The 25,944-nt window shown below is 40.3% G+C and overlaps 1 protein-coding gene across 4 annotated transcripts in view; it reads right to left on the bottom strand.

The window, feature by feature from the left end:
• The window catches only part of LOC139471651 (uncharacterized), a 185,808-nt gene that overhangs the window by 138,978 nt on the left and 20,886 nt on the right, over nucleotides 1-25,944 (bottom strand). For 3 of the 4 annotated variants that reach the window (XM_071254075.1, XM_071254072.1, XM_071254073.1), the window contains exon 2: nucleotides 14,466-14,562. The exons of the other annotated variant lie outside the window; for it this stretch is intronic. The gene's annotated coding sequence lies outside the window, so the exon portion shown is untranslated. The remainder of the gene's footprint in view (nucleotides 1-14,465; nucleotides 14,563-25,944) is intronic. 4 annotated transcript variants of the gene reach the window in all.

The raw sequence follows: 25,944 nt of genomic DNA on the forward strand, positions 1-25,944 counted from the left end.
CCTTCCGATTGATCAATGTACACAAGACTTATTTATTCGTGTATAATACGCACTAGTGTGTTATATGCACCCTTAATTATGGGCAATTAGATTCTGGAGAAATATATCTGTCGTATATAAACATTTCAGGCTGTCAGCATAAACTACGAAATTTATCTTTCAACTCTGTTTTGTCCACCAAAATAATATTCTAATTAGAGCCCCCTATTTGAGAGCGCCCTGGGCGCTTATTACGTCGAATACGGTAATTCTTTTTAGATTTTTACAGTAATTATCCTTTTCCCCTCTTTAACTGTTAACTAATAAGAAGTATTGATTAATAAAACTCTACTGTATCTTTAAGTTGAAATTGGGTTCAACATCGCATTTAAGATTATTGCACTTGTGTGTGTGGCCGCTTGTGCTAGTCCAGACAAATGCTGGTTTTAAGGAACTAGTTCAATGAGATACCATAGTTTAAATGAGATCTATTATCAAAACTTTCTAAAACATGTTAAATCGTCTTACAAAGTACATATTTACGCCAAACAAAGAGTCATATGTGATTTCATTGTTATCTTGAAAGCAACAAACAGCTGCCCTGATCCCAGAAAGTATACATATTGCAATACCAGCTAGAGGCTGAGCTGTAGCTGTGACGTCATAGTGGAGATGTCTGCCATTTTGTTTTGTTACAGAGCATTAATGAGCATGACAATGAAGTGATTTTTCATTATTCTCAGCGTATTGAAGACACAAAATTGGGTATTGTGTGGGTGTTGGGTGTACTATTTCATCAAACAAAAGTACCAAGTGTCATTTCTTGAAATTTCCAGGCGAAAAGGCTGATTTATGAAGAAGGAAGTTTGGATTGAGTGATAACATTGAGGTGGAAAATGGAAACCGACTTGATATGCCTCTTTGTGTTTCTTGCATTATGAGGCATCTGTCTATGACAGAGATCCACACAAACTAAACAAACTTGGTTATGAATTTTTTTTAGCATTCATTGTTACATGTAATCCATGACTGACAACCCTCGTACAATTACAAATGACTATGTACATTCATCAGATGGCTTGCTAAGGTTTAATATTTGGCACAATTTTGGAGGACATTAAATTCACATATTCAGTTCATGATCTTGCATACTTGAAACCCTTGTCTGATTCTGCAATAAAGGTCTCTCTTATTTTATTCATAAAACGTCTTAATGTTGAACAATATGCACCAATGTTTGGCCAATGGCATGGCAAGGGGATATGACCTTCCACTCACTGACAGCAGTATCATGCCCCATGCCCCATGCCCCATGCCCCATGCCCTACGCCAGTAGAAGACCCAGTGTAGGTTTCAAAAGGGTTTTTTGCAAGACCAATTCTTTTTTGCTTCACAGATGAGCTAGAGTGGCCAAGTACAAAAAAGTTATCTTGTAAGAAAGTCCACTTTTCCAGAATGAATGTGGCAGATGAAATTGGATATATTCTATTTGCTTCAGAGAATATTAATCTTGTAGGTATTTAGATGCAAAACTCTCAAACAATCTTAGCCCAGAATTGACAATTGATATCAGTCATTTGTGCACTGAGCTCAAGATATGATCTTTAATACAACAGAGGGAGCTGAACCAACAAGAAGAACCAACAATGTCTGATTTTGATATTTGTGTTGTGCATGATTGATTGTATAATCATATATTTTTGGGGAACAGTCAAATATTTTGTTAATAAGGATATATCAAACCTTTATTCCTTTCTTAATATCCGTAAAAGAACCTGGAATAAAATAGCCTGGTTATCTCAACAATTCAATACAATTAACTCTCCATAGAGATACTGATCTGTTTAGAAAATACACCAATCCACATTGTAACCACCCAAAACACATTGTGACTACCAATCCACATTGTGACTACCAATCAGACATTGTTACCACCCAATCCACATTGTGACTACCAATTACACATTGTCACCACCCAATCCGCATTGTGACTACCAGTTACGCATTGTTACCACTGATTCCACATTGTGACTACCAATTACACATTGTGACTACCAATTACATATTGTTACCACCCAATCCGCATTGTGAGAACCAATTACACATTGTTACCACTGAATCCACATTGTGACTACCAATTACACATTGTTACCACTGAATCCACATTGTGACTACCAATTACGCATTGTTACCACTGAATCCACATTGTGACTACCAGTTACGCATTGTTACCACTGAATCCACATTGTGACTACCAGTTACGCATTGTTACCACTGAATCCACATTGTGACTACCAGTTACGCATTGTTACCACTGAATCCACATTGTGACTACCAATTACACATTGTGACTACCAATTACACATCGTGACTACCAATTACACATTGTGACTACCAATTACACACTGTGACTACCAATTACACATTGTGACTACCAATTACACATTGTGACTACCAATTACAAATTGTGACTACCAATTACATTGTCACCACCCAATCCACATTGTGACTACCAGTTACGCATTGTTACCACTGAATCCACATTGTTACCACTGAATCCACATTGTGACTACCAATTACACATTGTGACTACCAATTACACATTGTGACTACCAATTACACACTGTGACTACCAATTACACATTGTGACTACCAATTACACATTGTGACTACCAATTACATATTGTTACCACCCAATCCGCATTGTGAGAACCAATTACACATTGTTACCACTGAATCCACATTGTGACTACCAATTACACATTGTTACCACTGAATCCACATTGTGACTACCAATTACGCATTGTTACCACTGAATCCACATTGTGACTACCAGTTACGCATTGTTACCACTGAATCCACATTGTGACTACCAGTTACGCATTGTTACCACTGAATCCACATTGTGACTACCAGTTACGCATTGTTACCACTGAATCCACATTGTGACTACCAATTACACATTGTGACTACCAATTACACATCGTGACTACCAATTACACATTGTGACTACCAATTACACACTGTGACTACCAATTACACATTGTGACTACCAATTACACATTGTGACTACCAATTACAAATTGTGACTACCAATTACATTGTCACCACCCAATCCACATTGTGACTACCAGTTACGCATTGTTACCACTGAATCCACATTGTTACCACTGAATCCACATTGTGACTACCAATTACACATTGTGACTACCAATTACACATTGTGACTACCAATTACACACTGTGACTACCAATTACACATTGTGACTACCAATTACACATTGTGACTACCAATTACAAATTGTGACTACCAATTACATTGTCACCACCCAATCCACATTGTGACTACCAGTTACGCATTGTTACCACTGAATCCACATTGTTACTACTGAATCCACATTGCGACTACCAATTACACATTGTGACTACCAATTACACACTGTGACTACCAATTACACACTGTGACTACCAATTACACATTGTGACTACCAATTACACATTGTGACTACCAATTACACATTGTGACTACCAATTACAAATTGTGACTACCAATTACATTGTCACCACCCAATCCAAATTGTGACTACCAATTACATTGTCACCATCCAATCCAAATTGTGACTACCAATAACATTGTCACCACCCAATCCACATTGTGACTACCAATAACATTGTCACCACCCAATCCACATTGTGACTACCAATAACATTGTTACCACCAAATCCACATTGCGACTACCAATTACACATTGTGACTACCAATTACACATTGTAACTACCAATTACACATTGTCACCACCCAATCCACATTGTCACCACCAATTACACATTGTAACTACCAATTACATTGTCACCACCAAATCCACATTGGGACTACCAATTACATTGTCACCACCCAATCCACATTGGGACTACCAATTACACATTGTCACCACCCAATCCACATTGTGACTACCAATTACAAATTGTAACTACCAATTACACATTGTCACCACCAAATCCACATTGTGACTACCAATTACACATTGTCACCACCAAATCCACATTGTGACTACCAATTACAAATTGTTATCACCCAATCCACATTGCGACTACCAATTACAAATTGTAACTACCAATTACACATTGTCACCACCAAATCCACATTGTCACCACCAATTACACATTGTTACCACCCAATCCACATTGTCAACCCATGTTATGAATCACCATATCCATGTTATGCCAAGAAACTCTCTTCGACATGCATAGGACAAGATTTTGGCCTATTCTACCTTGACGGTGCAACACTCAAACACATAATAAACCTACAAGCTGTCAACCAGGTAATGAATGACAAATATTTCCTGAACACAATTGTGATATGTTACCTTTAAAAATATATTCATGTTGTGGACTGTTGATATTGATCGAAACAAGTCGAACAGTTCCCCACAAATAGACACTCGTGTGCACAATGTATTTCACAGCTGCACCTAATGAATAGTAATGCTATTGAAATGACATAAAATAAATTTTGAGCCATCATCAGGTTTTAGGCTCCATGAAAGTTGATCTGCTGCAGCAGCACATATAGAAACTGTATCTGCTTATGGTGATACACCTATCACAAACAGCCAGACCAGCTGAGGCTTAGTTTAATAGTGCTGAGTTCTATCTCTGATATGCTTGCTTCCTTGGTAGACATACACCTTGAAAAAGGTAATGGCACCTCCTACCATATATTTCCATATAGTAATAGCCAATTCCATGTGTAATTGTATCCTGCATTAAGCTTCTGATGAAACACAATTGTCTTTTACTTCAAAGTGATAATTATGTTAACATGCAAAAACTGAAATTCATCATATCATCACATGCTGTGCAACTTTTCCACAGCAAGGATATTTGACTTTCAATGACATCCTCTGCTTCGTCACATCACATGATGACTCATTCGGTGACTGACATTCTGGTGGCATCTGGAGAAACATATTAACACACTTTTCAACTGGTTTCAGTGGTAACTTAGGTATTTATGAAAGAACATATCAGTGTTATATAATGATGTTTTAAAAAACATACATGGATGGTCTAAATCCAGTTGTCTCAGACTCCTGGGGAACAGTAGAACAATTTTCTGGGGTTTGTCACTTGACCTTACTCTGGTCTGACCTAGCCATCAGACAAAAGGAAAAGTACATTCTAACTTGTGCAAAGTTGTGTGTTTCAAACCTTTGAATTCATGTCAGTGAATTTTGTGTTCATGAATACTTCTCTGTTTTTGTGATGAGCATGCACATGTGTGTGGCTGCTTGCACTTAAGTCCAGACTTATGAGTGCGGGACCACTGGGATACAATGCCCCAGTTTAACATGGATTCCCCGCTCAGATTTTTAAAACTCACTCCGAGCCAGCCAGTCCTTGTTTTATCCCTTAATGCTGATTGTCTGGCAGGGAAACAACATATACCATCTTTTAATGTCTTTTGGTATGAGGCAGACAGGGAATCGAACCACAGACCTTACTTTCTCTGGGCATATGCTCCAAGCCAGCCAGTCCTTGTTTTATCCCCTTAATGCTGATTGTCTGGCAGGGAAACAACATATACCATCTTTTAATGTCTTTTGGTATGAGGCAGACAGGGAATCGAACCACAGACCTTTCTTTCTCTGGGCATATGCTCTGAGCCAGCCAGTCCTTGTTTATCCCCTTAATGCTGATTGTCTGGCAGGGAAACAACATATACCATCTTTTAATGTCTTTTGGTATGAGGCAGACAGGGAATCGAACCACAGACCTTTCTCTCTCTGGGCATATGCTCTGTACACAAGTCTGAGCACTTGGCCCCAGGTATATTCAATCAGAAACATATGTGCCAGGTAGGCATGCAATGGTAGTGCCATGAAGCACAAAGTCGGAACAAGGCTTTACAGTAAAGGGGAACAATGTCAATGTTTTTAAAGGATTTCGTTCAGTAAAGTGGTAAACATCTGAGACCTCCATGACATTCCTCCAACATGAAACTGACCTGTGATATAACAGAACTACTCTTCAAGGAAGTTTTAGACCAAAACCACTCACTCACAGCAAACAGTAAAGTTTAGGATGATTGGTGAGTGAGTGAGTGAGTGAGTGAGTGAGTTGGTATGATATTATGCTGCTTCATCAATCCATCCATACCTCAGCCATCCTTGATTACCCAGTGTATTACATTGTATAATGTTCAACAATACCATGACTCATTTGTCACATTGGCCTCAGTTTGGAAGGGGGCTGGGGGGTGGCGGGGGCTGTAACCTAGTGGTTAAAGTGTTTGCTTGTCGTTACCTGATTTTGCAAATGGGAACAATGTGATATTGCTGGAATGTTGCTAAAAGTGGCGTAAAACCATGCTCACTCACTCATTATGGGAGGGGCATCTACATCTCCCACATCATCAACTTGGCACAGAATTCTCTCACTCATGAGCTTGAATCAACAACTAATACAAATCACTGTGAAAAAGAGGTTGGCATAGATCTCATTTATCAAACATGACCTTGTCAGAGCAAGCCCACGAATCCCTCAGTTGAATCAGGACACAAAATGATTTATTGGAAAAATGATTTTTCTGTGTGTTTAGAAAGGGGGATTGAAGTCACGACAGTCTACTGCAAGATGTTTTCCCAGTTGTATTTGAGATGTGTGAAGGTGAAATACTGGTGACGTCATAGACTGTCTCACAGCCCCTGAACCATATTATTTTCCCATCCGCCAAGCCCTTACCTTCATGCTATAGCCCTATATTAAGCAAGTCTAAATTTTCCACAGGTTCAGGTTTCTGAAATTCTCATCTCACTGGGGTTCCTTTTCAATGTGAAAGTATTTGCTTGCTTCTGTTAAAGTTATATATCATTTAGAGACCTTAGTCTAGTGATGTCACTGCTCGTTTCAATTATGACAGAGGAGGTTAGGTTGATAGGATAGATACTTTTGGATCGTGTCATTCATCCAGACCCAAATTAGACTAACATTTAGTCCCAGAAATAATGGTAATTCTTACTTAAACATATAAATCTGCAAAAGAAAAAAAAATGATATGGAGCCCAGAACAATGCTCAATTAGAGGTGAGGCAATTTAGACTTGCCCATCTATTCATTTTTTAATTTATTCTTCAGGGTCTGGGAGAATGTATCAAAACAGAAAGGAGTCCTAATACACTGGACACTCAAGGACGTATCACAGAGATGCACACCAACAGTAACTGAACCCATGTTTGACATGATCAGCGATTGACTTTAACCTCAAGGGACCTGTTCCACAAAGTGATGCTAGAGCTACGATGATCATTAGTCCATGTTATAGTGTGGGAATTACAATAATCCTGTACCAAACTCTGTGTGAGGAAACTCACACCACATGGATCATGTCCAACTCAAGACTTTCATCTTGTCTCTGAAAAGAAAATTCCTACAGAAAAAACAGTTGTTAAATTATCTTAAAAAATATGGAAAAAGGAGTCCATTGTATACTTTTATGTGAAAAACTGACTTTTTCAAAGTTGAGAATAGTGATATGTTCATTGCAGTAAACATAACACTTGAATTTCTTATTTAATTTGTCAATCGAGACTGTTCGAAATGCAAAGTGCCATTTTTGTGATTTGACTATTCTTTCACTCCCAACAGCGGTCTTGTAGTTTTCAACAATATTTTTTGTTAAAGTTTATTTTGTATATAATCATATCTATATGTATGAATCAGAATTTTCGTGACCCTAAATATTCTTTGTTGTTTTTGTTTATATTTGTTTAAGACTTTGCAAACACAAAGCTACTCTTTTAGTCACAAAATACAAGGGGTGGTGAACCGTCCCTGGGTGTTGGGTAGGGAGAATTAACATTTCAAGGTTTTACATTTGTAAAGAAATGATTTAATTTTCCGGTAGACAAAAAGTATATAATAAATAGGATAGTCCATGTGTCTCGTAAAATATGATGTTTCTCTCATCTGGTGATGAGGGGGGAAAGAGATATGTTTTATGAGTGGTGTAGCCAAGAGTGAAAATATCTCCTTTCCCTTCGTCACTCGATGAGAGAAATATGATATTTCACGAGACACATGAAATATCCTCTATTTGTTATTTTCAGAGACTCAACAAATCTTCTATAATTGCTTGGAATTTCACAGAAACTGCAGTAATCTTGACTTGCTAACTATTCTACACTTGCTTGGGATGTTTTGGATATGTTTGTTCCAGGGTCTGTGTGACTCAGATTAGGCTAGTTCTTAGACCAGCTCATAACTGCACATTTAAAGTGATGAATCTTGTCATTGCAGTCAGAGGTGGCAGTTCCTATCAACTCTCTTGACCAAATGTACTTCCCTGTCTGTATTGAAGGTGAAAGTTCTCATTGAACTAAAAATACAATCCTTGTAGGTAGGGTTTAGCACTATCCATTGCCAGTCTAATCGGAAACCTCCACTGGGAAATAGGCAGGACAACGACAGTTCCTAGTCCCTGGTCTCCATAAATCACACAGGAATGTGCCTAGGCATCATAATTACCTCAGCAAGAAATTGGACATAACCTAACAGGAGGCTTCCCTTTCTGGAGGTAACCACTGTCAAGTGAGGTAAGCACCGAACAGTGAGGTAACCACCGACAAGTGAGGTAACCACCGTCAAGTGAGGTAACCTCCGTCAAGTGAGGTAACCACCAACAAGAGAGGTAACCACCGACAAGTGAGGTAACCACCGACAAGTGAGGTAACCACCGAACAGTGAGGTAACCACCGTCAAGTGAGGTAAGCACCGAACAGTGAGGTAACCACCGACAAGTGAGGTAACCACCGACAAGTGAGGTAACCACCGTCAAGTGAGGTAAGCACCGAACAGTGAGGTAACCACCGACAAGTGAGGTAACCACCGACAAGTGAGGTAACCACCGTCAAGTGAGGTAAGCACCGAACAGTGAGGTAACCACCGACAAGTGAGGTAACCACCGACAAGTGAGGTAACCACCGTCAAGTGAGGTAAGCACCGAACAGTGAGGTAACCACCGACAAGTGAGGTAAGCACCGTCAAGTGAGGTAACCACCGTCAAGTGAGGTAACCACCGACAAGTGAGGTAACCACCAACAAGAGAGGTAACCACCGACAAGTGAGGTAACCACCGTCAAGTGAGGTAACCTCCGTCAAGTGAGGTAACCACCGACTAGTGAGGTAACCACCGTCAAGTGAGGTAACCACCGACAAGTGAGGTAACCACCGACAAGTGAGGTAACCACCGTCAAGTGAGGTAAGCACCAAACAGTGAGGTAACCACCAACAAGTGAGGTAACCACCGACAAGTGAGGTAACCACCGACAAGTGAGGTAACCACCGACAAGTGAGGTAACCACCGTCAAGTGAGGTAAGCACCGAACAGTGAGGTAACCACCGACAAGTGAGGTAAGCACCGTCAAGTGAGGTAACCACCGTCAAGTGAGGTAACCACCGACAAGTGAGGTAACCACCAACAAGAGAGGTAACCACCGACAAGTGAGGTAACCACCGTCAAGTGAGGTAACCTCCGTCAAGTGAGGTAACCACCGACTAGTGAGGTAACCACCGTCAAGTGAGGTAACCACCGACAAGTGAGGTAACCACCGACAAGTGAGGTAACCACCGTCAAGTGAGGTAACCACCGACAAGTGAGGTAACCACCGTCAAGTGAGGTAACCACCGAACAGTGAGGTAACCACCGACAAGTGAGGTAAGCATCGTCAAGTGAGGTAACCACCGACAAGTGAGGTAACCACCAACAAGAGAGGCAACCACCGACAAGTGAGGTAACCACCGACAAGTGAGGTAACCACCGTCAAGTGAGGTAACCACCGACAAGTGAGGTAACCACCGTCAAGTGAGGTAACCACCGACAAGTGAGGTAAGCACCGACAAGTGAGGTAACCACCGTCAAGTGAGGTAACCACCGACAAGTGAGGTAACCACCGACAAGTGAGGTAAGCACCGACAAGTGAGGTAAGCACCGACAAGTGAGGTAACCACCGAACAGTGAGGTGACCACCAACAAGTGAGGTAACCACCGACAAGAGAGGAAACCACCGACAAGTGAGGTAAGCACCGACAAGCGAGGTAACCACCGACTAGTGAGGTGACCACTGTCAATGGCAGAGTGGTACAAGAGATGGGTGGCTTAGCCAATCCAGGATTTCCTGGTCATGAGTTTGAATCCAGAGTTCTGAGGGAGACATTGATAGCACAGTGGTACAAGAGTTGGGTTGCTTTGCTGAGGTCAGGATTTCCTGGTCATGAGTTTGAATCCAGAGTACTAAGGCAGACATCATTGGCACAGTGGTACAAGAGTTGGGTTGCATTGCTGAGCCAGGATCTCTTGGTCATGAGTTTGAATCCAAAATACCAAGGGATACATTGATAGCACAGTGGTACAAGAGTTGGGTTGCTTTGCTGAGCCAGGATCTCTTGGTCATGAGTTTGAATCCAGAGTACTTATGGAGGGATGGATGACACAGTGGTACAAGAGTTGGGTTGCTTTGCTGAGCCAGGATCTTTTGGTCATGAGTTTGAATCCAGAGTAGTAACGGAGGGATGGATGACACAGTGGTATCCAGGGTTGCTCTGTCAAGCCAGGCTTCCCTGGTCATTGATCATTCACAGATTTACTTTCAGCTTATGATTCTTGGTTTGTCAACACCAGTACGCTTTAGTTAGATTCTCTTTCTCACCTGTGTGTCACTTGGGGATTTCAACCACACCAAGTGGACACGCTACAATATCTAGGACAGAAGCACTGCCCAAAATAACAATAACCAGAGTTATTAAATGTAATATTACCCTGAATACTGTTGCAATCACCTTGTACTCATGAAGAAACAAATAAAACAATGTGGATTCTGAACCAATTCCTCTGAAACCAATGTTTCATCCATCAGTATCAGACACGCATGGACATATATCCGGCCAATCCATCACCTAAATTCCCAATCGATAAGATTTGGCCATCAATTCAGTTAGCCTCTTCTTGTCACAACTGACCAGACGAGCCAAGACACAGACCATCACTCAGAGTCTCCGCCCCTACATATACACTGCAACGGCAGTTCAAACGGCTACTGTGCAATTCAATTACACCCTTATCTGGTGAGCAAGGCTTAACCAAGTGGTAGGCCTCTGCAGGGTAGTGACTCTCGCTGCTCTCGTGTCGATGACTGTGCGATTTACATCCATAGATTCTCCTAATCAGGCTGGCTTCCCGAACATAATGACCAGTTTTACAAAAGGAATTTGTTTAAATTAAGCCACTCTGGTCATATCCTCGCTCCGATAGATCCAGGATTTTGGATAAGGGGGAGCACACTTGTGATGCCCCAAATAATGAAATTAACACTGGCATTCTGCATGTTTGGTTTACAGACACACGAAACATAGGGGTCGGAGTATGGTTCTCAGTAGGAAGTGAAAACATGGATTTTTTGTTTGTAATCAAATCTGTACCAGTGATTGATATTATGGGCATCAATCTAAGCAATTGGGATGCGATGACATGCATCAACCAAGTCAGCGAGCCTGACCACCCGATCCTGTTAGTCAACCTAACCTAACCTAACCTAATGGTCGCCTTTTAACATGGGTTGCTGAAGACCTGTTCTAACCCTTATAACTCATCACTATATGGCTGAGATACTGCCGATGTGACGTAAAACTCACTCACTCACTCTCACCCTTATCTTCACGAGCCTTCAGTAGAAAGTAACAACATAGAGTTGATAGCTTGCAGTATATACAAGATTGCTTTATACAGGTCAGCACATAGTGGTGGTGTTGTTGGTGTTGATGTTGATGTTGATGTTGGTGTTGGTGTTGTTGGTGTTGGTGTTGGTGTTGATGTTGATGTTGGTGTTGGTGTTGGTGTTGTTGGTGTTGGTGTTGGTGTTGGTGTTGATGTTGATGTTGGTGTTGATGTTGGTGTTGGTATTGGTGTTGCCTCAAAGCACCAAGCCTAACCCATGCTAGGTTACAGGTGAAACCTTATTTTTCGTCTCTATGAACAAATTGATAAGAAACTTATTCTCATCATATCCCTAGGTCAGAGGCACAGGTTGCGCTTGGAGGTCTAAAACCTGAAGTTGGCAGAGTTGCATCCCTTTGCAATGCCAGGATCCCAGGATCTAAACCTGTTAGCATCATACCCTGGATTGTGGGTAAACGCCTTGTCTTTCCTTTTGCATGAGACTGACAAAGTATTTCTGAAATACTGTTCAAAGCAGCATTAAAGCCAATGCACTCGTTCACTTACTGACAATATCTAAGAGTCGGTTTTGTACACAACCAATCTATAACAAACAATACATACAGTACAGAAATTGCATTTCATTACTCCTTGCTGTAGTAATCAATTTTATAAGTTTCATAGAAAGAAAAAAACTTTTTAATTAACCAAATATCCAGAGTTATCTTGAATGAAAGGAAAATAGATTTTGACATTATTTTCAAATTAATGCTCAATGGCTTATTTGTCAAATCATAAATCCATAGCCATGATCAGAAGCAGGCCTCCCAAGGGTGAAGCTTGTAGCATCACAGCTGAGAGGCAGTCGCCATGTCTTTGCCACCTGATTGACTTTAACATTACAAATTAGCATTTGCAGAGGAGTCTCATTAACATGCTTCATATTACTGAAACACGGCCTTGTTTGAGGCCTACACTAGAGGGACTTACATGATTGTTACATTAGTCTGTCCCAGGACAGTTCTGACAGTCTTCACTGTGGTGCTGGAGACGTTGAAATTGTTTACCTATTTAGTGCACATTTTAACCTCTTGGCCACTCAAGCACTGACTGCTAAGTAAATCAGGAAAGCAATGAAGATTTTTACTCATTCATATCTCAAGAGTCAGTAAGGTGAGGGGAAGATGGGTTAAAACCTTGCTTTCAAGATTATTGCACTTCAAAAGCAATGTGCGTGTATGTGAGTGTGTGGGTGCTTATCCAAACTTATGCCAGTTTTATTTGCTTGCCCATTGAGATACCATGCTACAGTTTAACATTGATAGTTATCCCTTTACTATTTCAACGTCCCTTTCTAAAGGATTAAATTTTGTGGACACCCCACTTGGACACAGTATACTGACATGTTAGCTTGACGTGGGAGGAAAGCTTGGAGTGATATTATCATGAGTAGCAGATCCTGGAATGGTGAAGGGATGCAACTCTTTGCCGTGAACTGAACTCTATCCACAATTTATTCTATTCCAACAATACCCTGATGAGGAATTACAAAAATGAACTTTGTACCCATTTTTAGAATCAAACTGAGGTCTCTGGCATGGGGCTATCCATGTGACTACCTTACACTAACAGCCAACTGCACATGACAGTCTGTTTGATTGTCCATGGTTTCCAACACAATTTAAGTTTGGAATCCATCAGTATTTTAAGAGTCCAATAACTATCACATATGACATTGCCATGGGAATACCATTGGAATCTCAGCATCCTTGGCTGCATGCAATTTTATCATTAAAAACTGTGGATTAATCAAGCACCTCTCTCTTGAATGGGACCACTGAATGCACTCAATGGGATCCCTGAAATCAATGCATAATATCAGAAATTTGCTATTCACATGAACAATGGCGTTAATTACCACTGCTTTGGGTTAGCGCTGTATTCGTTAAAGTCAACTTTTCATTATATTGAATTTCGTTAAATCCTGAGATGGTGGTCCCCTATCAACAGACGGCAATCGTTTGTCGGTGATTACATTGCATGTATTAACAGTGGCTATGCACAGTCCCATATTTGGAGAAGTCGAAGTAGAGATGTGAACAACAAATGTGATCAAATGTCTACTTGGCCTGTGAGTGAGTGAGTGAGTGGGTGAGTGGGTGGGTGGGTGGGTGAGTGAGTGAGTGGGTGGGTGGGTGGGTGGGTGGGTGGGTGAGTGAGTGGGTGGGTGGGTGAGTGAGTGAGTGAGTGAGTGAGTGAGTGAGTGAGTGAGTGAGTGAGTGTGTGTGACATCACTCTGACTCTGTGTGACATCACAAAACCGTATGACATCACTCTGACTGTGTGACATCACAAAACCGTATGACATCACTCTGACTCTGTGTGACATCACAAAACCGTATGACATCACTCAGACCTTATGATGCTTGTTAAAAATTATTTTCTAATATTACACCAATTGAGCTAATGCTCAACAGATGTGTCCAGAAAGTCTACACTATCAATTATACTAAAGGACACGGACAGGACTAGCCTCATAAACAAAAGAACAAAAATCAATATCTTAAAAAGCAACAGTTGAACATTAATATCTCACAGATCCACAACAAATCATGAAACTGCCTTCAAGGACTATCGCTCCTAAAAAACATGACAACTCATCATATATGATCTCATCATTTGAATCACCCATCTTGTCTTTCCTTCAGCTTTGATTTTGCCAAAAGGGTTTTGATAAATGTCACAGCAGGAGTATACAATATTTATGTCTCACCATCAAAGATGTCGTAGATGATGATTCATATCAAGATATTTATTTCTGTGATGACTTTCCCCCAGATCCGACTTCTTCTATATCAAATGGGAGATGTCTGGAAAGAGAAACAGATCCGATTTTGATTACACTGTACAAACTGACTAATATGATATACGAGGGTGAGTAGAGAATTCTCTGTGTCTGGGTATGTCAACAATTTGTAATAGATCTATCTGGAATCTTGGAGAGATGGACTCTCCGTATTCAGGACTTAGGGTCAGACTACTGCTTTGATCAACTGATGTAATTACCAAAATCAACATATTATTACTCCTTCCCTACTAACTGCTTCACTTTCAGGATAGAAAAATATTAAATTGAAGATAAACTCAATCACTAAAAGTATTTCTTTTATTGACTCACCTACCAACCAGTCACCACTAACCCAACATCCCATGCCCTTACGATCATATCTCTCCCCCTCCCTTATTGCCACTAGTAACTGACTGAGGTGATAGACCCACCTACCACCCGGCCCCACTCCCTCCAACCACCATATCTCTCCCCCTCCCTTATTGCCGCCAGTAACTGACTGAGGTGATAGACCCACCTACCACCCGGCCCCACTCCCTCCAACCACCATATCTCTCCCCCTCCCTTATTGCCACTAGTAACTGACTGAGGTGATGGACCCACCTACCACCCGGCCCCACTCCCTCCAACCACCATATCTCTCCCCCTCCCTTATTGCCGCTAGTAACTGACTGAGGTGATGGACCCACCTACCACCCGGCCCCACTCCCTCCAACCACCATATCTCTCCCCCTCCCTTATTGCCACTAGTAACTGACTGAGGTGATGGACCCACCTACCACCCGGCCCCACTCCCTCCAACCACCATATCTCTCCCCCTCCCTTATTGCCACTAGTAACTGACTGAGGTGATGGACCCACCTACCACCCGGCCCCACTCCCTCCAACCACCATATCTCGCCCCCTCCCTTATTGCCACTAGTAACTAACTGAGGCGATGGACCCACCTACCACCCGGCCCACCTCCCTCCAACCACCATATCTCTCCCCCTCCCTTATTGCCGCCAGTAACTGACTGAGGTGATGGACCCACCTACCACCCGGCCCCACTCCCTCCAACCACCATATCTCTCCCCCTCCCTTATTGCCACTAGTAACTGACTGAGGTGATGGACCCACCTACCACCCGGCCCCACTCCCTCCAACCACCATATCTCGCCCCCTCCCTTATTGCCACTAGTAACTAACTGAGGCGATGGACCCACCTACCACCCGGCCCACCTCCCTCCAACCACCATATCTCTCCCCCTCCCTTATTGCCGCCAGTAACTGACTGAGGTGATGGACCCACCTACCACCACTCCCTCCAACCACCATATCTCTCCTCCTCCCTTATTACCACTAGTAACTAACTGAGGCGATGGACTGATGGACTTTTAACCAGTCATCAAACACAATTGTATTCACAACAAGAGGCAAGTTTATAAAACATTAATTGTAAAACCTAGGTATTACAATTGAAATGTTGACATCAGGTCGATATTGCCTGCCTTTGAGGTTTATCAACATTTAGAAAAGCCTTCTGTTACTGTAGTGTGACGTCATCAGATGTTTATAAAAGGGTACCCAAGTAGGGTCAAGAATAGGGGGTCGGACACCCTGGCATTAAATTTGGACTCATCCCAGCCCTTGTGTCAAATATTGCTCAGTTTCACATTAAAGAAAATATATAATGATAAACTTAAGGGAATAATAAACTGCTCGGCGTGAAGGGCATTGTGTGTGTTCACCTCGGGTGTTTAAGTCAACTCTATAGGACCACAGGTCATGGGTCTCTGACCATCCTGGTTACAAAGACACATCACAGGGCTGCTATTGGACCACGGGGATGCTGTGTCTGGGACAAAGCATAAGTTATTTCACCTGGGCTGACAGAATGCTGTATAACATCCACAAGGCACATGTATATGCAGCTGTATCACCCTGTTGACTTGGGAGCTGCTAGTCATCTATTATTCATGTCACAGTCGCCCAAAGACAAATGCTGGGTAATAAGGCATATATATGCAGGAATATTTTACAGATGGTACATTAAAGATAAGCATCAACCAACGATTCCTTCAAGCCACTTTGCTCTCTGTGATAAATGATGTTTAAGTATGGAGGCATATATGTGTAGAACACATGAACTGTTACGAATCATGGTTATGTATGTTTCAGAGCACTCTGTTTCCAAGGCAACCAAATTTCTTTATGGATATGAGAAATATGAATTTGACCATTTAACACTGCGTGATTTTGTATATTGGTGATCATATATGGTTCATTATAAGAAGTTAAGTGAAGAATATCGAACAATGGTAACCTTGGTAACCAGATTGCAATAAATAGAGAAAATCTTGCCAAAGTTTCCACTTGATAGAGTGTGTGAATATGGGTGGAATATAATTATGTTTCTTCAATGTTATGAAACCTGTGGGTCGTTTTGTCTTTGTTTAGTCAATTCAATAGATGCTGTATCCCTAACAAAAAGGTTCATATTATAAAAGTTGATATATCATGCCATGACAGACTAACTGTAGTAATATGAAAGAATCAGGTGTACTTTAACTTCTTTTGAGTAGTAAGGGGGCACGGGTGGCCCAGTCTTCTGAGGCATCAAGATTCGCTGTGCAGAGTTGCGTCCCTTGGGCACGCCAGAAACCTATGATTGTGGGTTCGAATCACGGTTCGCCCCGATTATGTTTCTAGGTTTGTAAGCACCATACCCATGATCATGGGTTTCACCGAAGTGGTAAACGTCTGAGACCTGCATCACTTCAGGCTTTCCTCCCACATTTAGCTGACACGCCGCAATATAACTGGAATACTATTAAAAGTGGCGTTAAACCCAACTCACTCACTCTTTTGAGTGGTATCTATAAACCTGTGGTTAATAGTGTGAGCACAAATCAGCTTGATTCAGAGCTGGGTGGTATATCACGTTGGCCACAATCAAAGCATTAATTATACTTGGTCGTCATTGGAAATGCATGGCCATGCTGGAACCGATATAATCTGTACATGGAAAATCTGTTTATGTGAGGGGATGTCGGGTAGGCCAATGGTGGAAGTATTTGTTTGTTTCACTGAAGCCCCAAGATTGATTCTCCACAAAGGAACAATGTGTGATACCTATGTTTGGTGTGCATGACATGATGTCTCTGGAATATTGCTGAGCACCAAAAACACACAAATACTCACAAACTCAATCACTGTTCATGTGATCCAGTTAAACATTCATAACACATAAAATACATACAATAAACTAATAAATAAGCTAGAATGTATTAACATGTAACATTGTCATTGGAAAATAGTGGAATCTCAACATGGGTCTCAGCTAAAAATAGATTCATCAGAAAAGACTGCAACAAGAAACTCCCTTACAGTTTGTTTAACATTAAAAAACAACAACTAAGTGGGAACTACTGAAATATTTACCCAAATGAATATGTGAAAGTAAAAATAAACAGAAATAGAAAACAAAATGTAAATATGATCTTTCTTACATGAGTATCTGAATTCCTGGTGCAGTTTCAAGAAGTATATCAACTGAATCCTGTTTAGGCCATAACAAATTAATAATTTTCATCCCACCTGCCGCACAGCCACACTGACTGACCGGGTCTTAGGTGTGGCGAGCGAACGCTTTAACCACTAGCTGACCCGACCACCCCACCTGCCACACTGCCACACTGACTGACCCGGTCTTAGGTGTGGCGAGCGAACGCTATAACCACTAGCTGACCTGACCACCCCACCTGCGACAGATTTTATTTGAAAATACAAAATATGACAAAACTAGAGATGTTTGCAAGTACTTGCCAAGAACAGAAGCAGCCCCGTCTCTGGCATTTCCCAAAGCTTAACATACTATCATGTACATCCAGTCAAAAAACATTACTTCCAAACCATGACCTTATTAAGAAACCCCATTAAGTGAAAGTGCAACAGTTACCCAAGTCTCAGGATTGTACAAGTGAAAGTGCAACAATTACCCAAGTCTTCAGATTGTACAAGTGAAAGTGCAACAGTTACCCAAGTCTCAGGATTGTACAAGTGAAAGTGCAACAATTACCCAAGTCTCAGGATTATACAAGTGAAAGTGCAACAGCTACCCAAGTCTCAGGATTGTACAGGAGAAAGTGCAACAGTTACCCAAGTCTCAGGATTGTACAGGAGAAAGTGCAACAGTTACCCAAGTCTCAGGATTGTACAAGTGAAAGTGCAACAATTACCCAAGTCTCAGGATTGTACAAGTGAAAGTGCAACAATTACCCAAGTCTCAGGATTGTACAGGTGAAAGTGCAACAGTTACCCAAGTCTCAGGATTGTACAAGTGAAAGTGCAACAATTACCCAAGTCTTCAGATTGTACAAGTGAAAGTGCAACAATTACCCAAGTCTCAGGATTGTACAGGTGAAAGTGCAACAGTTACCCAAGTCTCAGGATTGTACAAGTGAAAGTGCAACAATTACCCAAGTCTCAGGATTGTACAAGTGAAAGTGAAACAATTACCCAAGTCTCAGGATTGTACAAGTGAAAGTGCAACAATTACCCAAGTCTCAGGATTGTACAAGTGAAAGTGCAACAGTTACCCAAGTCTCAGGATTGTACAAGTGAAAGTGCAACAGTTACCCAAGTCTCAGGATTGTACAAGTGAAAGTGCAACAATTACCCAAGTCTCAGGATTGTACAAGTGAAAGTGCAACAGTTACCCAAGTCTCAGGATTGTACAAGTGAAAGTGCAACAATTACCCAAGTCTCAGGATTGTACAGGAGAAAGTGCAACAGTTACGAGCAATAAATGATACCGTCATGTTTCACAATAACCTTGACCTTATAGATGTTCATAGCAGCAACAATAGATGTAACCATGAATCAGATATGACATAACCCTGTTCCATAAAAAGCAGAAAGCTGATCTCGATTTTTGTTTCATTTTATACTAAACCTATCCAAAGCAGTGCCCCATCCAAGAGAATGTATATACCAAGTTTAATGATAATTGCATCAATACTTTTTTTAGAAAGTGTGACCAAAAGCTTTTCAGGAAGCTTTTTTTTCTACTTCATGACCTTGAGCTTTGACCGTTTTATGACAAGTGACAAAGAATTACCCAGGGCCATTTGGAAGAAGTCCATGCAAGAATAATCTCTCTCTAATGTCAGTAATTTTTGTCATTAGAAAAATCACCAGCAGCAACAGTCAGATTTATTATAAAAAAATCTGAGAACAGTCCTGTTTCCTGCAGCTGCTGATAAAATGTTTCCTGCCTGACTTTTTTTCATAAATTGAGATGAGATTCTTATAATTAATATATTGTTGCCACAGATAACATTTTTGTGATGCTTTGGTTTTTATTCAACAATGTAAACTGTTGTGTGTTTAGTGACAGATGCATGGACATTTGATGATGACAATGGCGGAACAATATAGCTGGGCATCCAGGTTAGATAATAAAAATTGAGATATCAGTCTTTAAATGTTGCCATGAATAATATTTCAGTCATATCACTGCCTGCCAGTTTAATATGTGAAAAAAATGTTACTGGTCAAAGATTTTTATTGCTCTGGTGTAACTCATAGAACCAGGTTCATAACAATGGCTGATTATGGGATCCTGGCACGGTCAAGGGATACAACTCTGCACAGCAAACATGAAGAGATACAAGTCATAGACATTTTCTAATATGATACGATGCTGACGGACAAAGGTGAATCTGGTATTCTAACCAACAATCAGTAAATCAGCAGATTCTGGCAGTGAAAAGGGAGGCAACTCTCCACAGCCCAAGCCCCAGATTTTGAAAAATATCCAACAAACCACCACCCATTTGACTTTCAGCTCCAGGGAACTGTTTGTACCAGGAGGTGGCAATCCTGCTGTGTCGAGGGTAATGATAATATGAATGCTGTGTTGACACTTATTTGAAAGCAAGGAGAATGAAATGCATCACAAATGAATGTTGCTGAGAATACCTCCTGACATAATCCATACTGAATTGATACAGTGACTGTGAAGCCATCAGTCTCTGTCAGACTGGGCTTTACAGGTGAGATTCATCAAAAGGACAATCACATTACTTGAGGCAAGTGTCATACAATTTGAGTTTACTCATTTCAATTTTATGTCTTGCCATTCATTGCTGTCAAAACATAGACTTTAGAGTCTTCAGAACACTGACCGTTGCATGAGTCTGCACACACGATGTATTTGTTTTGTTTTAATGTTGCTCTCAGCAATATTCTGGTTTGATGATAACATACAAATAATCATATGTGGACCAGACAAACCAGTGATTCATGTTATGACAATCACAGGCTGTCAATGCCTGATAACACACAATCAAGAGCGAGAGAGATAAAAATATAACCTTGGCACATATCCATCATGGATGTCCTGAAGAGGCCATTATTTCCTAATCTGTTAGGGCAGTGGGGTAGCCGAGTGGTTAAAGCGTTCGCTTGTCACGTCTAAGGCCCAGGTTCCATTTCCCCACATGGGTACGATGTTTGAAGTCAGTTTATGGTGTTCCCTGCCATAATATTGTCGGAATACTGCTGAAGTAATATCAGGTATTGAGGATCTATTTTCCAAAGAGACATTTTAGCATGGGGGTCTGAAGACCTAATTCTATATGGGAACCCCACTTAAAACAAGCATGGGGTACTGGGGACCTACTTCTATTCCAGAACCCCACTTTAAACAAGCATGGGGTACTGGGGACCTACTTCTATTCCAGAACCCCACTTGAAACATGCACTAGCCTATAAAAGAATTATTTACTCCAAATGTTCATTTTTTTATCAATTATTTCATTTTTGTATGATTTGTTTTATTTTCATTTTTATAAAAATGACATGGTCAAAGATGAAGTTTGCATTTAAATCATTTTTTATACAATTTTCATGTTATTTTTTTTTTGCTTCTAGCTTAAGTCAAATATGTGCACGGATGTTAAAACAAATGCAAGCAATACCACAATTTTTTCAACAAAATACACTCCCAACAAAGTAATAACATGATGGGTTCATTCTAATAATATTATTTCAATCATTAAATGTCATCAAGAGTCACAAGAGACCTGCTGTGTGTCTTTAAACGGTTAGTTAGATCAAGAGTGATCCCATTTCAAGATCCACAGCACAAATAATAGGGTTATGGGAAAAGCAGAGTATATGGAACCCATCAATACCATTATTCACTGAGCAGCTATTTGATATGGAGAATAATCACCACCTCTGTACTCTCGGGACTTCTGGATAGAAGAACCTACGATGGGATCTGTGGACAAAGGAGTCATCGTGTGGGTCTCTGTGACCAGGATATGACCCTGCATATTCGTTGGTCAATACACAGAGGCGTGAGTGATGGTCGTTGGCCTCAGTGTATTGATTGATAAATGCAACTTGTGTTTCTATGCTCAGATGTCTTTAAATTGTGTGCAATTTATCATCTGTTCAGCATTAAAGGAACATGGAAGATTTGAGGTTTGTTTCTGTGATGGATTACATAATGAGTGAGATTGGCTTGGAACTATTGACTGCCTTCGTTGTGTAGTGGAAAGAGCAATTGCAAGTTTAATCCCTGGCCGCATCACACCGGAGACGTTAAAAGATGGTACTTGTTGTTACCCTGCCTGGCGCTTGGCATAATGGGCAAAAAAGAAGGACTGGTCGGCTCGGAGTCAATATACTGTGTCTGAGTGGGGTGTCCATGTTAAACTGTGGCAGGGTATCTCAGTGCAAAAATCTTGAACAAGATGTTAAACCCCATTCAACCTCACCCTGTAACTATTGAAGTTATGTCATTGTGTCTATGGGCGGCCATTTGGTCCAAAAATACAAAGTTGTTATAAAGGACAAATGTATGCAATAATAGTCGAATGTTATCAAAAAATAATGAATGTTACAAATAACGGCCCTTATTTACATACGAATAATGAACTCAAAATACAAACTAATACCAATGAACAACTCACAGACAAAAGACGTCATATGAAAAGAAAGAACAATGTGTACCAAAGAACGTCATTGCACAAAAAGGACAACGTTGACAATAAAGAATGCTGCAAGTTGAAAGTTGTATATGATAAATACATGACGAAGTGCTCCACGTATTACATGATCCCCAGATGTTTGCACTTTCTTGTTTATTTGTTCTTTACCTCCTCACTGAGCAATATTCCAGCTATATGACACAAGCCTGTAAATTAAATAAGACTGGACCGACCAATCCAGTGATTGATACGCTGAGCAATGTGCCACGCCATGGGGGTACACTGACAGTCAACCAAGTCACCAAGCCTGAGCCAGGAACCCATAGAGTCACCTTGACAAGCATGGGTGACATGGAACCTATTATTACCCAAACTCACAGGGGATCAATTTCATAAATGCAATCAACCTGAATGTGTTGCTGATGAGAGGCCGAGAATCATAGGCTTTACAGGATGCAGCTTTGCAAAACAAATATCCTCAGCACAGACAGCATGTTTTCTCAAGAGGACTAAAAAATCATATTTAAACGTAATGAAAATTTGTTTTTTCAAAACACTGGTATGGTTTTTCGAGAGAGCAACCAATCTGGGGCTACACATTTAGGAGATAACCATACTGTGTGTTCAATGCAGAGCTAGGTCACCTGTAGATTTCACCATGCTGAATTGAATTTGGAACCCAACGTGCAGCATGGTATGGTTATCTCCATTCTACCATGACTAAATAAAAAGCGAACTCTTTGGTGTTAGCAAATATACTGAGTGCAGCGGCATGGGATGAGTCCAGTGTTTTGAGTGGGTTATCGATCTGAATTACAGAATCAGCGAACAAAATTTGTCGCTGTATATACACAAGCAGTTTGTTTACAACGTAATACTTCACTCGACAGGCGTCGAAGGCATATAAGCACCGCATCATGGTAAACTAACATGAGGTGGGCATCCCTAAAGAAATCAAAGCAAGCTTTGCAAGGCTTTTTGCTCTACATCGCAAGTTATCATTATGCCATTATATCGCTCATTGTGACGCAAAAGATATGACATCAGTTATATATAAAATAGCGCCAAACTTCCAAGCTCTCTGTTGTCTCCAAAATGTCAATATGTTCCCTTTTCAGATTTCTATCGTGTTTTCTGCACGAAATGTATTGCCACACATCCTTTGAATATTGTAGTAACTGCATTTGTGCATTTTGTAACCTGTAATTGTAGCTATAATTATTTAAACATGCCTACCGACAATGACTGAAATATTACTATTCTATGAATATTAGCTTTCGCGATGATGTGGCTCAATCAGAGTGGGTTTGTTGTGATTTAATAGCCTCTGATTGACCAATCAGAATTGAGTAAATTCCAAATTCATGATAGAATATCATTTATCACAATGTTTTTCGCTGGTTTGTATCTTTCTTAATGATTTTAGTAAATTCTCTATCGTGTCATGACGATCCTGCATCATAAGCTTCGGCCAACAAAATGGAAGGCTTCAATTTATACAATATGGCTTTCCCTGATCTAAGGACACAATTCTGCCTTATTTACATATATAACTTTTGAAGATATTAATCTATAAACATGGCTAAATATTCATATATGTCCAGCAGTCCTCGGAGAAAAAGGAGCAATTACGTTTCAATAAGTTTTGGCCATAGAAAGGGTATTGCTACATTACACAGCTACTGGGTCACCTGTGTCCCTGGGTTCACTGTGCCAGTAAATTTGGTTAAATGCTTCTTTGATTTTAATCAGAGTTTGAAATTCATGCTAGCCCACTAGCCTGAGACTACAAAATTGTGCTGACAAGTAAAAATCCAATGATGTGGTCCTCATAGACTTGTAGCATTTGAGGGCTAAAATTCTGAACCAGTTCTCAATGTTTCAATTTTGCTACAAATTGGAACTGAATAAAACTGACAAAAACGTAAACAGTTTTGTCTTGTTCAAGTAGAACTTGTTAAATACTCTGAGGACTGATGAAATAAAGACTCATCATAAAATAAATATAATGAGTAATTCACCAGCATGTCAGCTTGATGTAGAATGAAAACCTGAAGTGATGCAGGTATAAGATGTTTAGCCATTTGGTGAAACCCACAAGCATAATCAGGGAAAACCTAGGATTAGAACCCACGATAAAAGGTTTCTGGCAAGCTAAGGGACACAACTCTGCAAAGCAAATTGTGCCATCTCAGATAACTTGGCCCTTGGTACCCCTTCTCTGGGGTTTAAAATGGATTTGGCAGAACCTGGGACTTGATAATCAGCCATAATGCTTGCAAATATACAATAAAACTGTGGGGTTCAATTTCAAGAAAAGAAGACACTATTATTCAAACAAAATTGATCTTGGCAGTCATACTTACTTTTAATCCACATCAAACATAAATGCTTCAGGTGAATCACTATTTTGTCAATGAAATTAAGAATAAATAATTTCATTCAAACATTAACTTTAATGTGATAGTTTTGATTGAATAATCAATGCTCACCATCAGGCATGGCTGAGCACAATTATTGATCGTGTTTACTTTTTGACACTTTCTCGTATATATTCATACACAGATTTTTCACTTTATTTAGGCATCTGCTGATTCCAAAAAATTGAAATGTGAAACGCAGAGGTCTCTTTTTCCAACCAATCAATGGTTCTTATCAATATAAATAAATGATTTAAAAAGCCTATTGAAAATTTACCTTAAAAACTCCTGCCCCCAATTTATTTTTCAACCTACTTGACATTTTGAGTAAAAAATATTATTTGACCTACCAACCTAAATATTTGGGCCCAAATCCATAAAAAAACCAACATCCGACTTAATATCAGGTGAGCTGAATGTGCAAGCTGCAGGGAGTGGGTGAGTGAGGTATTTTCATCTTTTTGATGTAACAAGGTCAATTAGGAGGACACCAAATATAGATTTTACATTTTGCCAAACTGACCAAGACATCCTGTAAAAAAGAAGAAACCAGCGTCAGAAGTCAGTAAAATGTGGCGCCACCACTCAGTCAGTCGAAAACACACACAAATAGCAGACAGGGGTCAAGTTGAATCTAAAATGTGAAATCATCTCAATGCAAATGTGGTGTAAGTCTGTCTGTAGGGAGACATTGGGGAATTTAGTTCTTCTGTTGTTTTATTGCAGCAATTTGTGTTTTGCAACCACCAAACTGACTGGTTTTGTTGTGTCGTTAGGACTAGTTACATACAACTTTTACTAGATTTAAGCATTATGATAAACAGTGACGTTTTAATTTACATTGAGCAGGTTTTTTTGGACATAAAATTATTTTTTTTCAATGCAAATTTGACTCATGTTACAGTGGCAATAGTTTTAAGGTTAACGGTATACCCAATCAGGACCCTCCAACAATCACTGTCTTCCATCCCAGCCTTGAGACTGAATCAATTTCAAAGA

The sequence above is a fragment of the Haliotis cracherodii genome, unplaced genomic scaffold, assembly GCF_022045235.1.
Source record: "Haliotis cracherodii isolate W230 unplaced genomic scaffold, xgHalCrac1.p SCAF_23, whole genome shotgun sequence".
NCBI classification, from domain to species: Eukaryota; Metazoa; Mollusca; class Gastropoda; order Lepetellida; family Haliotidae; genus Haliotis; species Haliotis cracherodii.